Genomic DNA, 20188 nt, shown 5'->3' with positions numbered 1-20188 from the left:
ATTCAGACTTTCCTAAATGACTCTCTGTCAGCTGCCTGGGAGGCCAGCTACTCTGTAGACAGATTTGGTGCTCCCTGGTGAGTCAACTCTCTTCGTGGCACCCTCTGCTCAGGCCATTGAGCCCAGTTCACAACCACCTGCAAGTCCCCTCCTCCAGGGTTATGCAGTGTCCCTGCTGGCTGGCACAGAGGAGCGTCCGTTACTGGTGCAGTGAGGGAAGCTGGTAAAGGGACAAGAACAGCCTTGATTTTCTGCTGAGCTTCAAAGGGCCATAAACCAAATCAACTCACCTTATTTGCCTTGCTCTGTCATCTAATTTCCCATCCCGAGGCTCCTGGCCTCACATGTGTGGTCAGTTATGGCTTAGTGCCAGGGTGGGAAGGGCATAGACTGAGTCTTATTTGCCACAAGGTATTGCACAAATTACTTCTGGAGCCTCAGTTACCTTGTAATGTAGGGATAAACCAGTTCCTACCCTGTAGAGTAACTGTGAGGAGTAAATAAAACAACGTGGGAAGGTGCTTCACACAGAGCCTAGCACTCAGTAAGTGGAAGCTGCTGTTTGAGAGTGAAGAAGTTCACTCCTTTGGCTTCAGGGAGTAGTGCCTGGGGTGAAGCTGAGGAGGAGAGGAGAGAGCTCATCTGTTATCCCTGATGCCAACCTGAAGAACCTGCTGTTCCATGGCGGAGCGACCCCGGAGCCAGGGGCCAGAGCCAGCACAGCAGTCAGCCCCACCAAGGCAGGGCTCCCTTCCCTGACAGCTGCCTGTGGGAGGGGGTGAGGAGGTCTCCAGACCCTGCCCTTCTCCAGCATGCAGCTGCTCCAGTCCTCTGGTTGAACAAGAGAGGAAGGGGAGGACCAAAGCATCCCACTGTAGCCAACACGTGGGCCACCGGAGGCCCTGCAGGGAAGGCTGTGCAGATGAGATGATGCAGCTGGAGTATGGTCAGACCACCTCTCCCTGGAGCTTGTTCTTCCCTCCCCTTTCTCCCATGGACCCTGTTTGCACCTCTTCTCTTCCTGCACTTTCCCTTCTCAGTCTTGCCCCTTGCTATTCAAAGTGTGGTCTGCGGACCAGCAACATCAACAGCATCCTGGAGCTCGTTGGGTAGGCAGAATCTTGGGCCTGCCCCAGACTGCTAAACCAGAACCTGCATTCCAACAAGACCTCTGGGGGACCATTGCCTGTCAGTGTCTGAGAAGCACTGATCTGGGGTATCCCGTGCCTCAGTCCATCCCCTCCCTTTAGGACTGGACCTCCTCTGGTAGCGCCAATGGCTAGGAGTAGGGGCACCCAGAAGGTTAGCCCCTCCTCCTCCATCCACCATTATTCTCCAGCTAAAACAGTAACCCCCAGTGTCCTGGGGAAGCTTCATAGAAATGGCACAGAAACAATGCAGGAAAGCTTTGTGAAGATCCATTTTTGTGAGCAGTGAGAAATCGAAAGAGAAGTCCCACAGGTGGGGAAGGTCTGTGGCAGGAGTGGAAGCATGCTTTGGTGCTCTGAAGGCCAGGGGAAGGGACAAAGTGTACTTTATGACCCAATGAGAGACAGGATGTTTTGTCTCGGTTTCTGGGGGAGGCAGACCTGGTGGCTCAGGAATTTACCCTGAACACTGAGATGCTGGCTTTCCTCCCTGTCTCCGTGGGTCTCTAATGCCTCCAGTATTTCATTCCTCTCACTAACTTGGGAAGAGCCGACTAGAAAATGCTCCAGTCTGGGAGATAAAGGTTCTTGGCCAAGATGCTAATCCTTCGAAAGGGTTTTCTCTCGGATTGATGGCCGCCGAGTTTGCTCTGAGATCACCACCCACAGGACCACTATCCCCCTACAACTGAAAAGATGGCAGCAGCAGAATCACCAACACAGCGTCGGAGGGTCTGTGGCCTGGCAGAGTTGAGAAGATGACTCGTCCCAGGTGGGACGAATGACCTTGCGGAGCTGGGGGAAAGTCAGATCTCTGTGGACATAGCTCCCGGCTCCTGCCCCTGGACTGTGATCTGAACACTTTAACTTAAGAGGTTACTGACAGGAGACTTGCTGAGAGCTCTAAGTGTCTGCTTCTTGGGGATGTCAGAAAATGCCAAGTATTTTCCCCATTTAATGGAGTCTGAAACCACAGTGAGACCAAAAGAGCCATGGAATGATGCTGGCCCCAGATCAAGGACTCCTGCTCATTCTGAGCATTGACTCAAGGTGGTATTCCATTGTGTTGCTCTCCCAGGTGTTTGCATCCTGCCTCCAGCAAGGAGCCAGGGAGTCTTCTCTCTCCTCCAGTCTCATCTCATATTAATGGCAGTAAAAGAAGTTAACTTCTCAAGTTGCAGAGATTCAGATTTTGCAGTCTAGAAAAGCAAGGTAGGCACAAAGTCCATGAAGTCACATGCAGTGTTGGCAGAGTGGATCCACATTTACTTACCAAGCCTCAGGTCACCAAAACTTGAAACTTGAGAGGACTTCGGGGGCAAAATATCTCTTTATTAAAACATCTCAAACATTAACCAGAAAAGTAGACAACAAGCTTTGAAAACAAGTCTATCTTTTTGTTTGTTTGTTTGTTTTGGCTGCACCATGCGGCTTGTAGGATCTTAGTTCCCCGACCAGGGATTGAACCTGGGCCACAGCAGTGAAAGTGCCGAGTCCTAACCACTGGACCGCCAGGGTATTCCCAAGTCTATCTTGATACAGTTAGATCTTCCATGTGTCTTATTGGTCACAGCTTTAACCTTTGTTTTATCTCCAGACTTTGATTTAAATTTGCCTATTAATTCACCTTGAATTCTACTTTTAAGTTTGTCCATGAAATATTTGGGGGCACCCACTATGAACATTTGCTAGGCCTCAAAAGGGAATGTCCACTTCCTCCAGAAGTTTGCAACATACTTAGAGAGAAAGAGATCTATACCTGAACTAGCTAAACAAATGCAATAAGTAATGTTAATAAATGAGTAGTTTAGAAAGTTTTTGCTCTGCTAAGTGGATTGGAGAGGAAAGGAGGCTTAGCAGGCCCTGAAAAGCATCTGGCTGAGATAAGACTCAAGCTAGACCACAGGCAGGTGGGAGGGAAACTTGGGCTGGTCCCAAACTGGTAATGGGTACTGTGGTCTGGGTGCCCAGGCTGGGCATTGGGAGAGCTGGGGATTAAGGTTGCCAGAGTGATACAGAACTAAGTTGTGACCAGCTAAGGAATGAGGAACTTTGATAGCTTTCTTTTTAAATTTCGTTTTATTTTTCTCAAAATTATCAATGCACATACCTTAAAAAGTCAAATGGTTCCACCAGGCTTGTCATGAAAATCAGTAGTCCTCTGCAACCCCTCTTCCCTTGCTCCCCAAGAAACAATCACCTTCAATTCTTCCAGCTGAAACTTTTTGTATTGACTTTGCTATCTCCACATGAAATATATTACCACTTAACAATATTTCAGTATTAGGCCTAATCAATTGATTTTATCCAGTGGGAGGTGGAGATTTTGCTCTGTTCCCTCATCGTCTCCCATGATACTCACATACTTCCAGGCCCTCCATTTTCTCCATATAATTGTGTCATTTTGGTTGGATCAATATTAAATGTTGACATTACCAAGAATATATAGACCTTATTTGCAGCTAAGCCAGGACAGATACTTATGACTTACTTCTCCTTTCTGACACAACTTTTAGTTTTTCCTGGAATTAACAATCTTGCTTTGTTTGTTTGTTTACATAATTTTCTGTGTATCTATCACTAATTCAAATTGTTGCCATTTGTATATATCTCCTAGTATTTCGTCCATTTCGTCTTGAAGAGCTCTGTCCAAAGTCTGCTGCCCTGTTCTCCACCTGCTCATGCTACTTCACAGGTGAGAATGTGACTGTAGTTCCTTTGGGCGTCCTGTGTGACATATGTGGAGATGTCTGGTGCCACTCTGATCCTAGGTTCTTTATTTTGGTATTATTTTTCTTTCTAGATGCTTGTAGGATTGTTTTCACTGTACTGAAATCTCACGATGATGTGTCTTATTGTTGGTCCATTTTTATCCAGCACCCATTATCCATTACACCAGGTGTTCCAGATCCTTTCAGTCTAGGAACTCCTGTCTTTCAGTGTAAAGGAATTTTCTGAAATCAATTCATCCTATAATTTCACTCACTCAGATGTCTCTGTTTCCTATTTCTGGAATTGTTTCCTTAAATGTTAGTCTTTATTTTTTCTCTCCTATTTTCCATATTTTTGTCTTTTTTCCATATTTTATCTTTTTGATCTCCTTTATGGAAGATTTCCTCAGCTTTATGTTCCAGCTCTTCTGCTATACTTTTTGTTTTTTTGCTATCATGGTTTTGAGGTCTAAGGACTCTGTTTTACATTCTGGGTGTTATTTTTGTAGCAAGCAATTTTTATTTTGTGGCTGTAACATCTTTTCTTATCTCGATATGTTCTCCTATCAACATAAAATCTTCACTTATCAGCACAGTAGTCAGAGTGACCCTTTTAAAATATGTCATATCCTGTCATTTCTCTTAAAATCCCACAGCAGCTCCACATCTGACTCACAGGAAAAGCCTGCATCCCTGCAGTGCGATGGGGCCCAACACGGTCTCCCCCTCACCTCCCTGTCATTGGCTGCTCTACCTCTTGTTCACTCTGCTTCAGTCACACCAGCCTTCTCAGTGCTCCTTGACTTCTCTGAGCCTGCTCCCAACTTAGAGCCTTGGCTTTAGCTGTTCCTTCTGCCTAGAATGCAGAAAAAAGTAACAGTGAGTTAGAAAGTGACAATTGCTATGGAAGAAGAGTTGAGCAGAAGGGAGACAAGGAATGCTGATGCTAGGGATGGATGTGATGGAAATGTGAGTAGGCTGCAGTATTAAACAGAGAGGGCAGGGAAGGTCTTACTGAGAATATGCAATTTGAGCAAAATCTTGAAGGAACCAGCTCCATGTTAAAATCTCTCTGGACACAGCCAAGACTGTGGTAGTATCTCTGGTCACCAGGGTTCAGCCCAGGGTTTTCCTACTACCTGGCCAATTTTCAGGCTTTGAAAATTAATAATTTATTTAAATGTGGAATTATATTAAATAAAAGAGTAAAGACCTCCTTTATAAACAGTGTGCCCTTGTATTCTTCCAAAAAAATTTCAAATATAAAAATATATACAGATACTTTTTAAACTCTTTTCATTGTGAAATATAATACATATACAGAAAAGTGGGGTGGGAGGGAGATGCAAGAGGGAGGCCATATGGGGATGTATGTATATGTATAGCTGATTAACTTTGTTATACAGCAGAAACTAACACACCATTGTAAAGCAATTATACTCCAATAAAGATGTTAAAAAATAATAATAATAAAATTTAAAAAAAGAAAAGTGCACAAAACATAAATGTATGGCTTAAATTTTTATCATAGAAATGAAAACTCGAGGAAGTACCTCCCAGGTCAAGAAGCACGACATGGGCATCCCAGACAGATGGAGCAGCACAGGCAGCATGGTAAGAGGCAACAAAGCAGTCGTGGCCTGAGAACTGCCAGGCTTCTTTATGGCTGGTAGGTTGTAATAGGAGAGGCCTTGGGAGAGGATGCAGGCAGGTGAGATCTTGGACAGCTCTCTGTGCCATGGGAGAGAGTCTAGCCTACTGTTCCCTATCCCAGCTGGGGGTCCAGCCCTTCTCTTCACTCTCAGGTCATCCTCTAAATCTGGTAAATAAACCTAGAGAAAGTATGACTTTTCTTCTGTGTCTGAGACTAGAAGATTAGAACAGGAAACCTCATTTTTTGATCAAGCTCATCAAACTCCTCTGACACTGGACAAAAACAGACTCCTTTGGGTAAAAGATGAGAAGAGGCACTTGGCTCATGAAAAGATTCAGGAACACAAAAGAAAATGGATCAGAAGTGGAAGAGAGAGGCTTCCAGTAACAGGGGAAACTTGTACAAAAGGAAGATTCATAATTGTACTTTCAAGTGAAACTCAGGATTCAGAGGTAGACACTCAGAGAAGAGAATATTAGGTACGATTTTATGTGAGAGTTTATAAATGGAAATGAAATGTATTATTAAAAATATAAATTACTAAAATTGACTCAGGAAGAAATAGAAAATCTGAATAGACCCACTAACTCTGGAGGATAGGAAAAGGGTCCTCAAAGGTTTTAGTTGCCCAAATTTTCAGGTTGGACAATAGTATGGAAAATTTTTGGCAAAATCTTCAAGAAAGGTAATTAAAAAAAATTTTTCCCCAGGCATATTTTATTATTTTTTCCCTTTTAGTTACAATTTTTGTAATGAAAGTGATTTCTTGTTCATTCTTTTTTTTTGGCCACCCCATGTGGCATGAAGGATCTTAGTTCCCCAACCAGGGATTGAACCCATGCCCCCTGCAGTGGAAGCACAGAGTTCTAATCACTGGACCACCAGGGAAGTCCCCCTCATTCTTTTTTTAAAATTTATTTTATTGCAATATAGTTGATTTACAATGTTGTGTTAATTTCTGCTGTACAGCAAAGTGATTCAGTTATACACATATATACATTCTTTTTCATATTCTTTTTCATTATGGTTTATCACACGGTACTGAATATAGTTCCCTGTGCTAATCTGTATGACCTTATTGTTTATTCATTCTATATGTACTAGTTTGCATCTGCAAACCCCAAACTCCCACTCCGTCCCTTCCCCCACCCCACTCCCCCTTGGCAACCACAAGTCTGTTCTCTATGAGTCTGTTTCTGTTTCATGGATAGGTTCACTTGTGTCATATTTTAGATTCCACATATAAGTGATATCATATGGTATTTGTCTCTCTTTCTGACTTCACTTAGTATGATAATCTCTAGGTCCACCCACATCGCTACAAATGGCGTTATTTCATTCTTTTTTATGGCTGAGTAGTATTCCATTGTATATATGTACTGCATCTTCTCTATCCACTCAAGAAAGATAATTTTTACGTTCTAGAGTCTACAGCATGAGAAAAATTTAGAAGCATCAGTATTCATTTTATAAGCCTAGTATAACCCCAATATCAAAGCTTGTCCAAATGAATATTTTTAAAAAGTACACATCAATCTCACTTATGAATATTGATTTTTAAATTGTAAATAAATTATAAGATCAAATCCAGCTGTGGATTAAAACAAATAAGCAAAGTCAAAGGTATATTAAGAAAATCTATGATGTACTTCATTACGTTAAAGGAGAAAAATCATATGACCCTCTTGATAGATGCCAAAAAGGCATTAGATAAAATTCAACATGTATTCCTGATTTAATAACAAAAGAAATTAAAACTCTCTGGTCAGCTTCAAATAGATAGACCTTAGCATAATAAAGAATATGAAGAATCAACAGCAAATGCTATAGAGTAAAATACCAGATGCATTCTAATTAAAATCAGAAATAAGGTCAAGGTGCTCACTAACACCTGTTATTCTGGTTAAAGCAAAAGCAGGCATGAATCTCAGCTCATAGACTCAAGTTTGCAAGAAGTTAGGTGTTCCAGGTTTTTTTTTCCTGCTTTTTAAATAATTTCATTGAATTTCAATCATGAGTCACTGTTATATATACCAGATGATCGAAATTTACTCTTGGTCATTATGAGAGTTCCCCTTCCTGCCAGATTTGCCATCTCAGTTGGAGTGGGGAGGTATCCAATACCAGGGAAGGGAATTAGCTGGCCCATGTGTATCCACAGTGGCATTTGCTGTGATGTACTTTGTCTTGTCTAAACCTCAGATGTTGGTCCATACATGTAGCTGTGGGGTTGTTGCTTGTTCTCAGCTGCACAGTTTCTTAAGTTCTCTGTCTCTCAGCTCCTTCTGCACCCCATTTGGGCACCTGAGAACGTTAGGTGACGCTTGTGCCTACATAGTGGGAGTGTCCCAGGTTCGTCACTGCCTTTGGGCTCCTTCTGGACACACGTCAAATTATTCTGCTGTTCCCACCCCCATGCTGGGGTGCGTGGGAATTGTGTGGGCTTTCTCCAGTCCAGCTGTCCAGCTCTGCCCATAGCCTTTTCATTTCTCAAAGAAATGATACAAATATGCTGCTTCCCAGGCTCTACTTAGAGAAGGGGCATGGGTGCCTTCTGATTCCAATTTCCTAGTCTATCAAGGATACCTCTTGTTCTCCTGCTGGCAGCTCTCCCCTTCCACCCCCCACCCTCCATTTATGTCAATGCTTGGGCTTCTGGGGGAGGGGGACAGGATGGATGCAGGGACACATTGAAGTTTTGAACCCAGTTGCTTCCCTCTAACTCTTCTCTGTTCTCTGAATCCAGAGCCTTTTATTTAATCTAAAGAAACACTAAACTAAAGCACATTAATCTAAACATCAAATAATTTGTAGTGAATAACCTTTAGTTTAACTTCCAATTGTCATGAGTTAATAATTTTGGTTTATACCACTGTTCAGTGAGATGAGTCTGCCAATCATGCATTTGGATGTTGTGGCAACAACAAATTGCTGTAAAGGGTTATAGATGCTTGCTGTCAATATCTGTACTTAACTCATCATGGGCCAGTGACAAGCAACTCATGGACCAGCCATGGTCCAGAGGCCACATTGAGTAACTTGATACAAAGGCTTGGTCACCTCCACATATGCTTTTCTAAATCTGGTAGACATTTGAAATTAAAAATTCCAAGGACTTGGAGACTTCCCTGGTGGCACAATGTTTAAGAATCCGCCTGCCAATGCAGGGGACATGGGTTTGATCCCTGATCTGGGAAGATCCCACATGCTGTGGAGCAACTAAGCCTGTGCACCACAACTACTGAGCCTGCACTCTAGAGCCCGTGAGCCACAACTACTGAGCCCACGTTCCACAACTACTGAAGCCCGTGCGCCTAGAGCCCACGCTCTGCAACAAGAGAAGCCACCGCAATGAGAAGCCCACACACTGCAACGAAGGGCAGCCCCTGCTCACCACAACTAGAGAAAGCCGCGCAGCAAGGAAGACCCAACTCAGCCAAAAATAAATAAATAAATAAATTTATTTTAAAAAAAAGAATGTAGTTGTGGAACGGAGAAGAGCGAAATGTGGTGTCGAGAGGGACAGTCAAGAGTAAGGGGGACGAGGGAGCCCTTTTCCAGTTTCCCTCACCTTGGCGCATCAACCCCACAAGGAGGCTGGAACCGTGCAACTCAGATTGGGGCTTGAACCCATGGTCTTTTTTTTTTTTAATAATTTCTTTTTTTTTTAATTAATTAATTAATTAACTTATTTATTTATTTTTGGCTGTGTTGGGTCTTCGTTTCTGTGCGAGGGCTTTCTCTAATTGCGGCAAGCGGGGGCCACTCTTCATTGCGGTGCGCGGGCCTCTCACTATCGCGGCCTCTCTTGTTGCGGAGCACAGGCTACAGACGCGCAGACTCAGTAATTGTGGCTCACGGGCCCAGCTGCTCCGCGGCATGTGGGATCTTCCCAGACCAGGGCTCGAACCCGTGTCCCCTGCATTAGCAGGCAGATTCTCGACCACTGCGCCACCAGGGAAGCCCCGAACCCATGGTCTTTTGATTGAGATCACACATCTGGTCTCAGGACTTAATGAAGCTCAGGTTCTTGATGTCTCGTTGCAGAAAGAATTCAGTGAGAGACAAAATGATAGGTAAGAAGTGAATTTATGGGCTTCCCTGGTGGCGCAGTGGTTGAGAATCTGCCTGCCAATGCGGGGGACACGGGTTCGAGCCCTGGTCTGGGAAGATCCCACATGCCGCGGAGCAACTAGGCCTGTGAGCCACAACTACTGAGCCTGCGCATCTGGAGCCTGTGCTCCCAACAAGAGAGGCCGCGATAGTGAGAGGCCCGCGCACCGCGATGAAGAGTGGCCCCCGCTCGCCGCAACTGGAGAGAGCCCTCGCACAGAAACGAAGACCCAACACAGCCAAAAATAAATAAATAAATAAATAAACTCCAATCTCTTTAAAAAAAAAAAAAAAAAAAAGAAGTGAATTTATTTAGAGAGAAACACACTCCATAGAGTGTGGGCCATCTCAGAAAGCGAGAGAGGCACCAGGGTACGGAGTTGTCAGTTTTTATAAGGGTGGGTAATTTCATAGGCTAGTGAGTGGGAGGAGTCTTCCAGCTATTTTGGGGAAGGGATGGGGATTTCCAGAAATTGGACCACCGCCCATTTGTTGACATTTTATGGTCGGCCTTGGAACAGTCATGGCGCCTGTGGGTGTGTCATTTAGCATGCTGATGTGTTACAAGGAGTGTTTACTGAGGCTTAAGGTCTAGTGGAAGTCTCGTCCGCCATCTTGGACCTAGTTGGTTCTAACCATTTATGTCATGTCCCAAGGCTATGTCATTCTTTTAAAGGTTGTGCCCTGCCCCCTTCGCTCCTATTTCAGAACTAGATCTTTAGGAAGCTCCAGCTCATGCTCTTACAGCCTCATGACCAGTAAAGAAAAAGGCTCTTCCCTGCCAGCTTCAGGTAGAAAAATCCCAGAGAGTGTTCTGCTTGGCCAGTGTGGATCATGTCTCCATCCCTGCAACCATCACCATGGACAGGAAAATGGGGTTTTGCAAACTCCCCAAGAACTACATGGTTAGAAAGTAGGGAAGCATTTCCTAAATGATAGTGGCTCTGTTCTGGCCAGACAAAACAATAAACGGTAACTGCACTTGTGAGAATATAGGCTTGGCTGCAAGTGACAGAGTCCAAAAATAATACCACCTTAAACAGATAGAAATAGTTTTTTTCTCTCATAAAAAGGTCCAAGATGGTATAACATCTCAGCTCTATCATGTTGCCAGAAGCTCTGGCTCCTTCTCACTTCTTGCTCTGCCCTTCCTGCTCTGTGTTGCTTTTGACCACATGATTCAATATGGCTCCCCAGCCCTCTGCATTCCATCACTGTAGTGGAGGAAGGGGGAAAGAAGAGGGGGAGAGTATACTCCTTCTCTTTATGAGCACAATCCAGCACTGAGTCCCATGGCCACATCTAGCTGCAAAGGAAGCTGGGCAGAGCTGACTTTATTCTTGGCAGCCATGTGCCCAACTAAAAATTGTTATTCTGGAAGAAAGGGGGAAGAAATATTGGGAGACAACTCGTCTCCAAGACTCTTTCCAAATATTATATTTATGGGCATTTAGGAAAAAGACTACTGGGATTCAAAAAAATTGGTTTACAGGCCACAGTGAAAAAGGACCAACTTAAAGTAATATTTCTCAGTCACATCTTACAAAATGCTTCTTCTAAGGCATGCTAATAGGTGTGACAGGAAATCAGAGTTCCATGATCAAATTCATTTGGGAAATGCTGGGCTAAATGCTAGGGGTTTTTGTTGTTGTTGTTGTTGTTTTAATCACATGACTTCTGTGATGCCCTCATGAACACCATGACACACCCGGGAGGACACAGATTGCATTCACACTTACTGACATCTCCAGGAGGAGTGTTTTCAGGAAACCAGTTGGAAAATATTATCTTCAAAAAGGGTCATCTTTTTCTCCAGCTCTCTAATTGGCATTTTTCCATTGTAACTCCTACATTAACAAAGATAACTACCATACGTATGGTCATTTTCCAGTTTGTTTCTACTAAAACTTTTGTGTAGGCCCCAAACTGGGTCAGCTTTGGAGAGGTGGAGAGACTTGTGCACAGTCCCAAAGGTAGGAAGGAAACAGCATCTACCTCAATGGGGTGCTGACTAGATTGATGTGACTGAAGCCAAGTACATGCAGAGTTGGTTAGTGTCAGATGATGACAGACTAGGAAAATAATTTGACTATCCAGCAGACACTGAGGAGTCCTTGAAGGTTTTTGATCAGGGAAGTGATATAAGTATATTTGTATTTTAGCAAGATTATTTCATGGTAGTAGGTGTAACAAACTGGAGATGGGAAGAGGATGTACAAGTCACTTTTGTAGCCAACAAAGTTCACATGGTACCAGGCCCAAATGTTTCTCTGTACCCTCTAGCAGATTTGGCAGGTTAGGAGGGACCTTGAAGACAGGGCAGTGCAATTCAGCGGGTAGAGCCGCAGCCCCTTAAGAATGTCCTCAGACGATAAGCTTCTATCTTCTGGAATTAAGGTGACCCCAGGTCTGCAGTTCGGCACGTCTCGGTACTGTTTCTCCCGCTGTTTCTTAGCCTCAGCTCCATTCACAGCCCTGTCTCTGTGGGCATCCCTATTATTGACATCCCTGACCCTGATTCCTGGACCTTGGGAGAGGTTAAGTTGCCCTTGAGAGTATCACAAAGGTCCACAAGGATGGGTGGTCCAAGGGCTATTCTGGGCATGTAGGTGGTCCCAACACAGACCACAGAAGGCCAAGGTCTGCTGGCTTTGTACAGCCCAAATGTAGGCCTGTCAAGCCCCCTAAAATGGGGGAACAAGAGCATGAATGAGTCAAAGCTTTCTTGTGTTTACTTTTTGGCATGGTTTCCTACAGAAGGACTCCGAAAACCCGCACGTGGCCAGCATCTGCCCATCACCATGCTAAAGTTGCTCCAGTGAACTTAGAGGCCAAACTTAGTGAATCCTGCGTCTTGAGACACATAAGAGGCAGCATCAAGGCAGGCCACTGCTCCTGCTTGGGTGAGCCAGATTTTTAAATTTCAATGTTTAATTTTCTTTCTTCTTTTTCCCTTTTGCTTTTATATTGTTGTTATTGAAGAATAATGCAACATTAAAAAATTATGCATAAAAATAATTACCCTCAGGGAATTCCCTGGCAGTCCAGTGATTAGGACTCAGTGCTTTCACTGCCGAGGACCCAGGTTCAATCTCTGGTTGGGGAACTAAGATTCTGCAAGCCACGCAGTGCGGCCGAAAAAAAAAGAAAAATTACCCTCAGCCCTTTCCGTTAACACAATCCCACATGTTTCATATTTGATTCCAGTTTTTGTCACTGGAACATATTTTTGTACATAATTGTATTCATAGCACACATGCTATTCTGTACCAATTTTTAAACTTGGCATTAATTAATTTCCAGGTTGCTTGAAAGTATAACCATAGTTTTTATTGAAAAGATAACCTAACAACAGTAAAAAAATCTTTTAGAAATACTTTTAAAATTACCAGCCCTCTTAACCTTCTATCCCAGTCTTGTTTCAGCAGGGTCAAGAATTTATGTTCTGGAGTCCATTAATTTGAGGCTCAACTTCTGGGTCTGCTGTTGAACGTTTTGTGTGAAATTATAGAAATTACTTGACATCAGATGTAAAATTGGCATAAAATTATGGTTGTAGGGAAGAGTAAGTAAGATAATGTACATGAACTATCTGGCACATGCTTGGTCATGGTAAACTTTCAACAAATCTGAGTTCCTTTTCTTTGCCTTTCCTATACACATGTATTTCTTTTTTTTTTTAATTTATTTATTTAATTTATTTATTTTTGGCTGCGTTGGGTCTTCATTGCTGCGCATGGGCTTTCTCTAGCTGTGGCGAGCGGGGGCTACTCTTCATTGTGGTGTGCGGGCTTCTTATTTTGGTGACCCCTCTTGTTACGGAGCACGGGCTCTAGGCACACAGGCTTCAGTAGTTGTGGCTCGCGGGCTCTAGAGCACAGGCTCAGTAGTGTGGCGCACGAACTTAGTTGCACCACGGCATGTGGGATCTTCCCGACCAGAGCTCGAATCTATGTCTCCTGCATTGGCAGGTGGATTCTTAACCACTGAGCCAGCAGGGAAGTCCAATTTTGCAATTATTAATTAAAGTTCCCAATCTGGAGAACCGTTAAAATACAGAGGTTATCAGGGTAGGCCTGATCAAATCCCACAGGCCCTTTAAAAAGCAGCAGAAGAAGGCAGAAGAAAAAAAGATTCTTCACGTAAGAATGACTTTACATGTCATTCCTGGTTTGAAGACTGTGGGGACCACATGAGAAAAATGTGAGTGGCATTAAAGAACTGAGAGTCAGCGGCCAGTGAGGAACAAGCCCTCAGCCCTCTCACAACAAGAAATTGAATTCTGCCCACACCCGAAGGAGCTTGGAAGTAGATTCTGCCCGAGTAGAACCTCCAGAGAGGAATGTAGACCTGCCCACACTTCAATTTCAACCTTGTGAGACCCTGAGCAGAGGAACCAGCCAAATCTGCCCAGATGCCTGATCTATAGAGAAGTGTAAGATAATAAAGAGGTGTTGTTTTAAGCTGATAAGTTTATGGTAATTTTTACGCAGCAGCAGGCAACTAATACAATGCCTCTTCTCAACCATCTTAGTTCTCATATATGGTTAGTAATAACTTTTGATGCTTCATATTTCAAATCCTTCTGCAAAGGATAAGAGTTGTTTACAATAAGGTGAATCCATTTTATTATGGACCTATTTGTGTGTTATCATTAATTAAAGGATGTGCCACAGATTCTGAAAGCAATGTGCATGTAAAAAAAGCCTTTTTGGATCAGGAATACCCACAAAGAATCACTACTATACTCCTGAAACAGCTTGGTTGAAAACTGGATATTTATCATAGACAGTCATTTTTCAGTAGAAAAATTTCACAGAAATTTCACAGAAATAAAACATAACTAGGTACATTATTAGCTGTATGGGACCATGGACATAGCTTTAAAAATTTCCCCTTTTTCCTGACGCTGGAAGCCCTCTATTTGCCTCGACACCCTAACTAGATGGGAGATAACTAAATGTGTCTGCTAGTCGGAAGCCTTTCCTACAAAGTGTTTTATACTTTTTCTGTATCTTTAGCCTTTTCTTAAAAAAAAACACAACTTTCTTTTTGGATAAATGATGCAAGTTCATTTTACGAAAAGCAGAATATATTAGATGAGCAAAAGGGAAAAACATTTACCTGCAATTTCACCATATGTAGGGAAATAAACTCTCATATATATAACACTTCTTAATACTTTTCTGTGTATCTCTCTCTCTATATGCACATATTGGTATCTATATTCATCTTGATATACATATATATAATTGCTATAATTATGAATCTATACATTCTTATATGTATATTCAGGTCCCAGTCTTTCTCCAGCTCCCCATCTCCACACCCGTTTCTGCATCTGTCTGTGTATTTGTGTGTTCTTGACTTGCTCCTGCCCTGCATTAAGCCACACATGGTCTAGTGATCCATACTTCCTGGGCTGAGACATTCCCTAATGACTGGAGTCAAATATATTCCCACTTTCAAATTTTACCATCCAAGTTTTACCAGGCATCTAAGGATGTGATCTTCTGATTTTTGAGTACTTCCTGACAACCACTCCATTGCCGTTCACCTGGAAACAAGACATTGTCAGCTCCTAACAAATAAGAAAGAACAAAAAAACAAACAAAAAATCCCATACATCTTCTGAGAAGTCTATTTCTTTTCCTCTGCCACACTTGCTCCAGAGCAACCAACAAAAACAGTAACAAACAAACAAAACCTGCCAGCTATTTGCCCAAGAGGAACAAAATCCTTTTATGCAAATATTTGTTAAGTCTTCTCCCACTCAATAATTAAATACTGCTTTCGACTTCTACCTGGATGAATGGAGCCAGTGTGGTGGAAGAGTACCACCTGTCACCTGCCACAGCCCTTAGCGCTAGTGCACCTGGAACAGGGGTATGGCAGAGTAGGTGCTGGGCTGTGCTTTCTCGCCAGTGAGATGCCTGGGTAATCAAGACAACTTCTTCAGGGTTCTCTTCCTTAGGTTTCCTTCTTTCCCTGTATCACTTCCCCACTTCTTCCTGGAATCACTTCCAGACAAACCACATATCCAGAACCTACTTTTGTAGGAACTCAAACTAAGACTGGCTGGAGGTCAATGGGAGCACCTAGAAGCTTTAAACAGGGGCTCAGATGTGTGTGAGTTGGCAGCTGGGGACCCTAGTGGTCAGGAGATGGTAAACAAAGAGGTCAGTCAGGAGATGAAGACACTCATGTCCGAGAGGGGTGATGAAAGCCAACCCAAGTCAGTGATGTTCTGTCTGATCCCAGAAACATTCAAGGTGTAAATTTCATGAATCACAGGTGTGTGTAACTCTGGAAGGAGGTTCTTTGGTTATGTTTGGGGTTTTGACATATTTGTTTTTAAACACATGCTCTTTTCCTCTGCTTCCCAGTCTTGCCTTTTCTGGAATGCTCCAGAACTCTAGGAGGACAGAGCAGCATTTCACATCCTCCATCAGGGAAGGCAGCGTCCTCCAAGGAAGAATGACTCCACCCTGACTGGCCAGCATAGTGACCCAAGGGCAGTCCCAGCCCAGTCCATAAGGAGGCCTGCCACGTTGGCAATGATGTGTCACCTACTTGGTTTATTGGCCATAACTAGCCTGACCATAACTTAGCAAAGCTGTGAAGTTTCCCAGTCTGGGCCAGTGTGGGTGTGTGGGCAGAATAGAGCAGGGGGTGAGGGCAGAGGCCTGGGCAGAATGCCAAACCTGGGAAATTTTTTGGGCTACTACATGGCGGCCTCTTGCTACCCTTACTCAGTTTGGCTCTTGCTTCTCTGATCCTCACAGGCATGGGGTTTCCAGTGCAGCCCAGCCCCCATCATGGTACCGCCTATCCCCAGTGCAACTCCAAGCTGACCTACAGTTGTAGTATCGGCACGACAGGGGCATGACCTGCACCCGAACAACCAGTGAGTCACAGCCTATGTGGTCCAGTCTGTGGGCTGGTCACTTCCTGTCCTTCATGCTGGAGCCCTGCCCCAGAGCTCAGTCATTAGACAGGCCCTGGTTTTAACCCAATTATTCCAGAAGTATCCCCGTGTGAGTCCAGGGAGCCTGAGAAGCTGGTGGCAGTAAGGGGCCTCTGCTCTGGCTGCCTGGCCTCCTCTAGGCCCAGGCAAACAGGCCATACCAACTGCCTGTCCCCAGCCTGCTAGTCTCTAGGAGATCATCAGAGCAACTTTGCTGCCCATAACAATAAGGGCTGTTGGTAAAGACAACACACTGCTAAGGGAGGTGGATCAGGGACATCAAAGAAACAGAGAATTCTCTGTTCCAGTCCCCACCAACACAAAGCATCAGCCTCATTGCTCCTTGTCAGGAGCAATGTCTGGTCCACCTCTCAGACATGTCTCTGGTCCACCTCTCAGGCATCTGAGCCTGAGATGTTCCCTTCTTTAGCAACATAGGTCATGGCATTCATGAATCATTCCACTTTGTTAGGAAGTTATTCCTTACAATGAAACCAAACCTGCTTTCCTATATTTCCCATCATTTCATATGTTTATTGTATATTTGTATTTCATTCACAAAATATCGTAACTTTTGTTCAAATTTTTAAAGTTATTGCTATAAAGTTGTGCCAATTTTTTTTTATTTTTATTTTTATCTATTCATCCCCGACCAGGGATTGAACCCACGCCCCCTGCAGAGGAAGCACAGCACAAAGTCTTAACCACTGGACTGCCAGGGAAGTCCCAATAATTTGTTCTTAATTAACATTTTTCAAATGTTATTTTTGTTTTTTCCTTTTTTTCTTTGATAATACTTTTCAAACATGTCTATTTTATTGTTTTTCCTCCAAATAATTAGTATTTAGTTTTATTTAGGGGTTTTATTTGTCTTCATTGTATTCATTTCTGCTTTTTATAAATATCTTTTTTTTCCTGTTGTGTTTACTGTTTTTTTTTTTTAATTTTTTTTTAATTTTTGGCTGTGTTGGGTCTTTTTTGCTGTGTGCGGGATTTCTCTAGTTGCGGTGAGTGGGGGCTACTCTTCATTGTGATGCGCAGGCATCTCATTGCGGTGGCTTCTCTTGTTGTGGAGCACAGGCTGTAGGTGCACTGGCTTCAGTAGTTGTGGCGTGCAGGCTCAGTAGTTGTGGCTCAGGGGCTCTAAAGCGCAGGCTCAGTAGTTGTGGCGCACGGGCTTAGCTGCTCTGCGGCATGTGGGATCTTCCTGGACCAGGGATCGAACCCGTGTCCCCTGCATTGGCAGGCAGATTCTTAACCACTGCACCACCAGGGAAGCCCCATTTCTACTTTTATCTTTAGTGATTTCTGCTTATACTCCCTTTGGATTTATTTCACTATTCACTTGCTAACTTCTTAGGTTGAAAACGTAATTCATGGGCTTCCCTGGTGGCGCAGTGGTTAGGAATCCGCCTGCCAATGCAGGAGACACAGGTTTGAGCCCTGGTCCAGGGAGATCCCACATGCCATGGAGCAACTAAGCCCGTGCGCCACAGCTAATGAGCCTGCGCTTTAGAGCCCGTGAGCCACAACTACTGAGCCCATGTGCCACAACTACTGAAGCCCACGCACCTTAGAGCCCCTCTGCAACAAGAGAAGCCACCGCAATGAGAAGCCTGAGCACCACAACGAAGAGTAACCCCCACTTGCCGCAATTAGAGGAAGCCCGCAGGCAGCAACAAAGACCCAACGTAGCCAAAAATAAATAAATAAATAAATAAATTTATATTAAAAAAAAGAAAACGTAATTCATCTAATGCCAGTCTTTCTTGTTTTGTCATCAATGCACCCTTGGGTATTCATTTTCCTGACTACTGCTTTGACTGCACTCCAAGATGCTGACATGTAGCTCTTTAATTATTGTTTATTTCTGAATAGTTTATAAATAAAAAAATTTTCCTTTTGGAAACAAGAATCATTTAGAAAGCTTTTCCAAAATTTCCAAGTTAACAAAATTTTGGCTAAATTTTTCTTACTTTTTAATTCTATTGCATGGTGGCCAGAGAATATGGCCTGTGTGACTTTTCACTTTTCTGTAACTCTCATCTACCTGTCTCAAGTCTGTTCTCTGATCCCCCAATTTTTGTTCCTTTTTCACAGGATGCTCCAGTGAACATATGCCAGCATTACTGAGCAGTTCCTGTGGAGAGAGAAGGGTGTGGTTCTCCCCTGGAGCTTCCTCCATCTTAAGCTATTCAACTGCCCCACCTTTCTGCCCCCCATCCCATCACTGTCATGTGTTGACACAGGAAAGGAAAATCTGCTCTAATTTAGACATTCACAGTAGGACATGTGTGGCTTGCCTCCACTGTCCTGGGGTTCGTCTCTGGAGATGTTTGAATCCCTCTTTAGTAAATCTAGGAAATCAACATGGTGCTCATCAGACTGCAGGCGCCTCCTCTCTTTTTCCTTGAAAACTGTACTTCTCTTAATGTGTTTCAAAGATAGCTTTGTCTTTTTCATGGCCCAGACCATAAACTAAAACCCCAAGCCAGTGTTTCCCACACTGTGTTCCATAACATCAGTCCTGTAGATATTAATATGTGATATACAGAAATGGTTCTGTTTGGGGACTGCTGAATTAAACAAAGAGAACTGACTACAACGGGTACCCTCAGAGCCTCTGTATTTTCTAGTGCATTAATTGACTTAATAAGAGGAGGGGAGAGCATGGTTTTGTGTCTCAAACTAATCTGGAATGCAGCCTTTCTGTGTGACATCAAGAGTAATGTTTCATAACAGACACTGCATGCCACTGCTATTCTCTTTTTTGTTGTTGTTATTAGATGTTTATTTTTACTTTTTAAAATTTAAGCACAGTTAACACAGTGTTGTGTTAGTTTCAAGTGTACAGCAAAATGATTATTATACATACATATATGTTTATATGCCACTGCTATTTTCAGATATGCTCCTATGAAGTCTTTTGTTTGTCTTGGTCAAATTTTATTTAGCTCAATGGTTAGAGCCTGTCCTTCGCTCCACCCTCTTGGTGTGCTTGTATCGTGATTCTGCAATCCAGTGTTTCTGCTACCCCTCTAGAATTCTTACTGTAGGCACATCAGATCAGCCTGCCACCTATGTTCTCATGAAGTGCACAGATAAACCCTTTGGAAGAACAGGACCAAGGACAGAGGCTTGCAGTGTGCCTCTGGAATAGGGAGGACACACACATTTCATTGGTATTTGGTAGATGCTGCCTAAGCCAGCACTTCTTATACTTCCTTGTGCAGGTGAATTACCTGGGAATATTTCTTAAATGCAGACTCTGATTCAGTAAGTTTGGAGTAGGGTCTGAGATTCTGCATTTCCAACAAGCTCCCAGGTGATGCTAATGCTGCAAGCCCTGGGACTACATTTTGAGTAGTAAGGTATTAGAGCACTGAGTTGAGAAGGATTCTAAGGCTACATTTGTGCTCATTGGGAAAGAGTGCCATGATCAATTAGTAATGTTTGCCATGAACAGAGGAATGAGTTGTGAATACATGCCATCTTTGTCCTACAGCTCTCTCTCTATGTTGAAAATGATTTATTATTCAAGATAGTAGAGAAAATAAGTCATAACTAAGAACGTTAAGCAAGCATGAAAATCGAT

At 43.3% G+C, this 20188-nt stretch overlaps 1 long non-coding RNA gene across 1 annotated transcript; it reads left to right on the top strand.

Moving 5' to 3' along the window:
* Positions 1-1094: 1094 nt before the first annotated feature.
* On the top strand, positions 1095-19435 carry LOC133103482 (uncharacterized). The gene is made up of 5 exons (XR_009703296.1): positions 1095-2360; positions 3766-3843; positions 5391-5473; positions 12384-12529; positions 18694-19435. It is a non-coding gene; the product is annotated as an uncharacterized LOC133103482 (long non-coding RNA).
* The last annotated feature ends 753 nt before the right edge of the window (positions 19436-20188 follow it).

Source organism: Eubalaena glacialis, chromosome 13, assembly GCF_028564815.1.
Source record: "Eubalaena glacialis isolate mEubGla1 chromosome 13, mEubGla1.1.hap2.+ XY, whole genome shotgun sequence".
Taxonomy (NCBI): Eukaryota; Metazoa; Chordata; class Mammalia; order Artiodactyla; family Balaenidae; genus Eubalaena; species Eubalaena glacialis.
This window is presented reverse-complemented; position numbering and strand designations above follow the sequence as displayed.